The 7,573-nt window shown below is 50.7% G+C and overlaps 1 pseudogene; it reads right to left on the bottom strand.

Annotated features, from left to right (window-relative positions):
• Window positions 1-3,418: 3,418 nt before the first annotated feature.
• LOC102000884 lies at window positions 3,419-3,777 on the bottom strand (annotated as a pseudogene).
• Window positions 3,778-7,573: the final 3,796 nt, after the last annotated feature.

Here is a 7,573-nt window from a genome sequence, read left to right on the forward strand (position 1 = left end):
TGACCCTACATTGCCGCTTTGAGACGTCCTCCCTGGTCAATTTCCCTATCTGTCTCCTCAGAGGGATGTCCTTCAGGGACCCTTAGGCTGTAGACTGAGTTGGCTGCTTTGCAGGCCTGACTCCCTGACAGACTGTGGGTTCCTTGAGGCCACAGGCTGTGAGTTCTTTACCTCAGCACACCTAGGGCTTAGCTGTGGATGCTTAAGGTGGGCCTTGTCAGCGTGGTGGCACACATCTGGAACCCCAGCTCTCAGGAAGCGGGGGAGGAGGATTGGAAATTTGAGGCTAGTCTGGGCTACATATCAAGCCCTTGTCTCAGAAAGCCAAGGGCTGGGTTGTGGTTCGGTGGAAGACTGTGCTCTTAGCATGCACAGGGGCTTGGGTTGTTCCAAGAGAGAAATAGTGTCTCCTTGAAGTGCAAACAAGAGAAGCAAGGAAAACCCAGGAAAGAGGAAAAGGGGGAGGGAGTATGTCAGCCAGGATGGACCCTGGGCTGGGCTGGCCAGGCCTGAGACTCATCTCGACCCCACCCCTGACCACAGCATTACACTCTGTTTCTGCTCATTCTGGTTCTGCTGTTGGAAATTTTATTATGAGATAGTACACATGCCTCCCTCCGCAAAATCACACGTGGACACTCAGATGACTTTTCAAAGTGGACACGCTCATGTGGACAGCACTGTCCTGTGGAAGATGCTCTGAACGGGTCCCCGCATCTGCCTTCAGGTCCTGTGACAATAGGGTGAACACCGTTCAGACGCTTTACCAGTGACACCCCTGCCCCGTGCTCCTCATACCCTGAAGAATACGACACGCGCCCTGTTGAATCTAACGTCTTTTGTTTATGACATAACCGTGGGAGTCACTCAGCTTGGGAATTATACATTACTGCTTTGTGGAAGGACTTAAGCTTTTTCTACACATGACCTCTTTGAACCTAAGAAGATGTTTACAGTTTCTGGTACAAGGGTGGATAAAGTGGGTATTCAAATCAAACATTTACTGATAATCAATCACAGGGAGTTTAATGGCCAGCCCGGAACTGGAGCTTATTCGGAAGATTTTTGTTTTGTTTTGCTTGAGCCAGGATCTCTCTGTGTAGTCCTGACTGTCCTGAATCTCCCTATGAAGGTCAAGCTGACCTTGAACTCACAGAGGTCTGCTGGCCTGGGTCACTTGGTTAGGTACTTGCAGCCAAGTTCAAACTCTGGGGCCCACAAGACTGAGGGGGAGAACTGACTTCTGCAGGTTGTCTTCTGACTACCACACGGGGGCTGTGCTATGTATGTGCTCAGATTCCTATGCACACACCTTAAATAAATAATTTAGAAAGAATTTGATCCTGGCTGAATATCTGATACCCTGGGGCATAGATCATCTTCAGTAGCTTTCCTATTAGTTGCTTGATAGTTCGAAATTTTTAAATTAAGAAACTTGATTTATTTTACATATATGAGTGTTTTACTCGCGTGTATATCTCTGTATCACATGTGTGCCCGGGGGGAAGACACTGTCAGGGCACATGCAGGGCCGTGACCCACTCAGCCCCATCCCCTGGAAAGCCTGCTTGGCTCAGGGGTAAAGTGTGCATGGAGGGAGAGGAGCTAGAGATGTGACCACATCCTGTGACTTCACGGAAGGCCGGCTGTAAAGGCCAGGAAGAGGAGGAGGGCTGGTAGAAACTTAAGAGGGACAGTTGGGGACTGAGGAGGCAGAGGTTTTGGAGGGATGTGGGGAGAGTCAAGAGGGAAGCCTTGAAGGCAGTGGGGCTGCTTCTTAAGCTTTGCTGTCTTGGATCTGAATCCTTGTCATCATTTCCTCGGGCTAGCATGACAAAAAATAAAAATAATAAACAAACAAACAAACCTGCAAACTGTGGGGGGGGGGGGTAATAAAACGAAACAAACACCAGAGGCGTATCTTTTAGGGTTCTGGAGACCAGTCTGAATTCCAGGTGTGGTCTGGACCACACTCCCCTCAAGTCTTGCCTGCTTTTCCCTGCTTCTGGTGGCTTCTGTATGGTCCAGAGGCAGGTCCCGTCTCAGACCTGTGGTCCACAGTAGGACCTGCAGAGCATGGGGAACTACAGGCAACACCTGTGTCTTTTCCTGTGAAGCACAAAGTCCCTGGCATCGCTGTCTGTCCAGTCTGCCCTCTTGTTTCCTTTGGCGGCTTATGCCATGGTGTCAGAACTAAAATGCTTGCCGAACCCCAGGTAATTCCCCTGGGTTTTCCACTAAAGTCTTTACAATTTTAGCACTTAGGATTTTGAGGGATTTGTTGTTTTCTTTTTGACAGTGTTTCAGGTTGGCCTCAAACTCTACACACCAGAGGATGACCTTGAATTCCTGATCTCCTCCTGCCTACCTGTTCTGGTTACTTTTTAATGTGTACCCAATGTTTTGAGTCTGATAAGCTAAGAAGGGTCCTCAGATGAATACATAAATAACATATTGGTCACGGAGCAGAGCTCCCTCCCATGCTCCTCCTCGCCCTCCTCCCCTTCCCCCTCCTCCCTCCCCCTCCGGAGTGTCCTGTGGCCCAAGCTCTTTGGGGCTGCCATTTGAAGTGGGGGTGCTCCAGGTGGAAGGGACACACACACAGCTGCGAGGCACTCACGGGGCGCAGTATGGAGACACCTTAGTTAAAGACCACAGTGCTAGAGGCCAGAAGCAGAGGGGTGGGCTCTTCAGGCTCTACAGAGCACAGCTGCTGGAGCAAGACGCCCTGGGGATGGAACTTGTGGTCCAGAGAGAGAAATCCCCTTACAGTACAGCTGAGCAAAGCCGTCCCTGTTGCCATGGCCACCACCATCATTATCACCAGCGGCATCAATCCCCACCATCGCAGTGATGGCTAGCACATCTGGCCAAGCACGAGTGGACACAGAAAACAACCAGAACTCTGCGGAGAGTAGCCAGTGCGAGTGGAAATTGTCAGGGCTGCTTTGGGAAATACAGCTGTGCACGTGCCTTGCTCTTAATTCGGCAGCTGCCTTCCTGGGTCACATCCCAGTGACAGTGAGCAGCTGGATGTATTTAATCCCAGAACTCAGGAGGCAGAGGCAAGTGGATTTCTGTGAGTTCAAGACCAACCTGTTCTATATAGAGAGTTCCAGGCCAGTCAGAGCTACATGGTAAGACCCTGTTTCAATCACCACCACCGTCAGCACACACACACACACACACACACACACACACACACACACACACACACACTAAAATAAACCAATGTCAGTGAGCACATGAGCTACCTGGACACTTTCACTATAGCTGTATTCTTAATAGGCAAAACCCAGCGTCCACCTACAACAGAACGAATGTGTCATGGAATATTTGCATCATGGGATGTCATCCAACCCAACTTCTTCTTTTTTTTTTTAACAACCGATTAAGTCAATTTATTAAAATAGTTGACTTAGGCATCTGCAATAGTGACTTCAACCTCCACTCCCGGCTCGATACTGATGGAAGTAACCTGTTTAACAATCTCGGAAGGGCTGTGCAAGTCAATGAGCCGATTGTGGATTCTCATTTGGAAACAAACCCACGTCTTGGGATCTTCACCACAAGGTGTTTTTCTTGTAGTGAGTCCAGGGTCTTGGTGGGCATGTGCACCGGCCCCTTCACTTTCAGATTCTTCTCCTTTGCGCCTCTGATCAGGTCAGGACACACCTTCTCCAGCGACTTCACCTTGTGGCTGGTGAGCATGATTCGAATCCGGTGAATTGCTGCCTCGGAGTCCATGGGCGTCTTTTCGGTATCTTTGAAAGCCATGGCTGCGGCGTGGCTTCCTGATGGACTTGTTCCAGCAGCAACGAATAGCTGAGAGTCAGGAGGGGGAGTGGGCTGAACAGACCTCCGCGGCACACGCCACCACACCTTAGAAAGCTAGCCAACTTCTTGCACTGTGGGTTTTGACCCGATATGGGTCACATAACTGAATGTCAGTATTGGCAATGGTGAAAGCTTTCTGAAGACACAATGGCTAAAAAGTAATTGAAAATCAAAGAAGTGACTGATCCAAGGTGTTTCTGATAGCATTTATTCATGTCACATTGCGTGACTCCGACATACACTTTGCTCTGAACACACAGCATGCATACTTTGCACACGCATGCCTGAAGGAATGTTGGCTCGGATTTGAGATTGTAGGAGCCAGCCATGATAAGCTCAACAGAAGCCTGAGTCTCAGTAGTTTACCCTGCAGCAATCCATGGTTTCCATAAAAAAAACCACAAACTGAGACAACCCAGGCACCACCTAGAAGCAGACCATCCTAAAGAAAGAAATTCTGAACGCTCCAACTGTTGTAGACAGGGTCACCTGCCAGCACACACCCATCGCTTTTTACCAGGACACCCCTAGACAAATGTTAGCCTACCAGGGGTCCTAAAATTTAGAAATCCCTCACCCCCACCTTTGCTACTATAAAAACCCAACTCTAACTGTTCTTGCAGAGGGCCCAGTTTTGATTCCCAGATCCACCTCCAGCTCTAGGGGATCAGAAACCTTTGACCTCCATGAGTATCAGGTACACATGTGGTACATAAGCATATATGCAGGTTATACACCCATAAAAAATAACACTAAGCAAATCTTTAAAAGACAGACAGATTGTCTTACAGGTTGAGGCAGCAGGAGCCATGGCAGGTTTACAGCAGAGGAGCCAGGAGCCTGCTGTGTGGACACAGACTCTTAAGGAGCAGGAGAAGCAAGGGAATTTCCTAAGGAGGCAATTAACTCTTGGTGACCAAACAAGAGATCAAGGGTGTAGCTAGATGGGGCATGGCCACAGAGCTGATGAGAAGCAAGCGGGATATATTTTGAAAGTAAAGATAGCTGGGTTGGATGTGGCACTTAAAACCAACAACAACAAAAAAGCAAGGATAGAGCTGATGACGGTAATGCTAAAATCCCAGCACTTGGGAGCTGATGGATGAAGAGGGCAAGTTTAGGCTATCCTGGGCTACATACTAAGACCTGTAAAAACAAAAAGAGGAAGAGAGGAAGTGGGGAGGAAGAGGAGGGAGGGGAAAGGAGGGAGGGCAGGAGAGAGAAGTAAATAGAAACAAAGGAGAAAGAGAAGGAAGGAAGGGAGGAACAAAGGAAGGAAGGAGATATTAATGGTAGTGGCAGTGTGGGTGTTTAGATCTGAGAAACTGGGAGGTTGGAGATGCCACTTCCGGAGACTGGGGAAGGCATGAGGAAGTGGAGGGTACAGATGTTTGGGGTCGGACCTGTTAGTCTGAGACGCCTCTTGGATTTCCAGATGGGGACTTTAAGGTAGCAGAGTACCACAGATTGTGTGGAGAAGCCAGGGTCTGGGAGCCTGTCCATGAGCTTGGAGTGCTTTCAAGATGACCCGTGGTCAAGCTCTCTGGGACTTTAGGACTCAAACAACATCCTGATGTCCTTTGGGTCAACCAGCCTCCAAGATGCAAGATGGTCCTACTGATGCCACCGTCTGGTATCCACACCTCACAGGATCTCCCATCCCCCATAAACACAGACCAGAGCACAACTGAGCCATGGGACAAGCCGTTGCGGAAATGCTGGCTGACGATGACCAAGGAGAGGTCACAGGAGACGTCCTGATTGTCCCTGGCTCTTCGTAAGCATCCTGAAGCAGCTGTGTGCAGGCAGTAAGGGCCGCAGCCACCACCAGTGACTGTGGCAGCTGCTTTCTCCTTGCTGTAAGCAAATACCCAGCCAAAGCAACTTAACCATGGGAGCCTTGCTTTAGCCCGGGGGTGGAGAGAAGGCAAGGCAGCTGGGCTCCATCCGGGCATCAGGAGCTTGTGGCAGAACTTGTTACATATGTATCTGGGCAGCAGAAAGCAGGCCTGCGTTACCATGCCCAGTCATCTAGTCTCCCCTCGATAGCAGATGGCTTGACTGCAACCTCCTGAGGGACCCTGAGTCAGAACCACAGAAGTCAGCTAAGCCTCTTCCAGATTTCCGGCCCATAAGAACTATGTGAGACAGGAAACTTAGGTTGCTGTAATCTGCTAGGGTTGTGGAATAATTTGTTATGCAGTCATACATAATGGATATGCTTTCTTTTTCAACGCTAAGGAGGCTGGGAGGCTGGCTTCTTTGACTCAAACTGTCTTTTACCTCCTGGTTCCCCATATGGTCACAGGGCAGCAGCCTGCCCTGTAGATGCTTTGAATTCAGCTCACCTGGGTGAGGTATGCTTCCAGCCTCTCACCAAAATGTGCCAATTCTCCTGCAGGTCACATGCTCCACAGAGGTCAGAGGTCACAAGAGCTGATAGAGTCTTGGGTCTCAATCTGCCCTCCTTCCCACTCCATCCTGACGGCCTACAGTTCCAGCAGAGGACGGGAGGACAACAGTATCACCCTGTTTGCAGAGCTAACCCTGCCGTGTAGAAGCCTGGAGCCAACAAGACAGCCTGAAGCCCTTCAGCTGTGCCAGCCTCAGCAGGCACAAGGAAGGAGTCTGGGGCTGAGGAGCGCCCAAGAGATTCTCCATCCATGTCACATCATGGAGTCTGACCTGAGTCCCAACCAGAAGCTGCACCAGACCTTACTCTGCAGTGGAATGTATCAGAGACCAGTGTCTAGGGTGAGGGCGCACCATCAGTAGCTGCTGGCTGTGTGACCTTAGTGACCGCGGGTGAGGGCACGCCATTCAGTAGCTGACAGCTGTATGACCTTAGTGACGGCGGGTAAGGGTGCGCCATTCAGTAGCTGACAGCTGTATGACTTTAGTGACCGCGGGTAAGGGCACGCCATTCAGTAGCTGCTGGCTGTGTGACCTTATGTTGTCATCCTCGCCCATCCAGCCTCAGTCTTCTCAGCAATCAAATGGGAGTAGAAAGTATTGTGGAGATGGGCATTGTGGGTAAAGTGTCTACTGTGCAAGCATGAGGACCTGAGTTCAATCCCCAGCACGTACACCAAAAGCAAATGAATAGGCCAGGCGGTGGTGGCCTTTATTCCCAGCACTAGGGAGGCAGAGGCAGGTGGATCTCTGTGAGTTCGAGGCCAGCCTGGTCTATAGAGTAGTTCCAGGACAGGCTCCAAAGCTACGCAGAGAAACTCTGTCTTAAACAAACAAAACAAGCCGGGCAATGGTGGCGCATGCCTTTAATCCCAGCACTTGGGAGGCAGAGGCAGGAGGATCTCTGTGAGTTCGAGGCCAGCCTGGTCTACAAAGGGAGTTCCAGGACAGGCTCCAAAGCTACAGAGAAGCCCTGTCTCGAAAAACAAAAACAAAAAAACAAAAAAAAAAAACAACAAATGAACAAACAAAAAAGCAACAAGAGGCAGTCGCGGCGCTGGCGGAGCAGCGGCGCAGTCGCGGCGCAGTCGGCGCGCCGGCGGAGCAGCGACACAGCGCTGCAATCAAAAATAGGCTCTGGGGGACCTGCGGCGACAGAAGCAAGCGGCGTGGACCGGCGTGGAGGCAGAGGCAAGCGGCGGGGTCCAGAGGGGTCCGGCGAGGCAGCAGCGGGGACCGGCACAGCTGGCACGAGGCGGGGAAGGGCACGCAAAAAGGAGAGCAGACATCCCACTGCGGTTGGATCAAAGAGGTAGGCCCCTTG

This window comes from Microtus ochrogaster, unplaced genomic scaffold (genome assembly GCF_000317375.1).
Source record: "Microtus ochrogaster isolate Prairie Vole_2 unplaced genomic scaffold, MicOch1.0 UNK553, whole genome shotgun sequence".
Classification (NCBI taxonomy): domain Eukaryota; kingdom Metazoa; phylum Chordata; class Mammalia; order Rodentia; family Cricetidae; genus Microtus; species Microtus ochrogaster.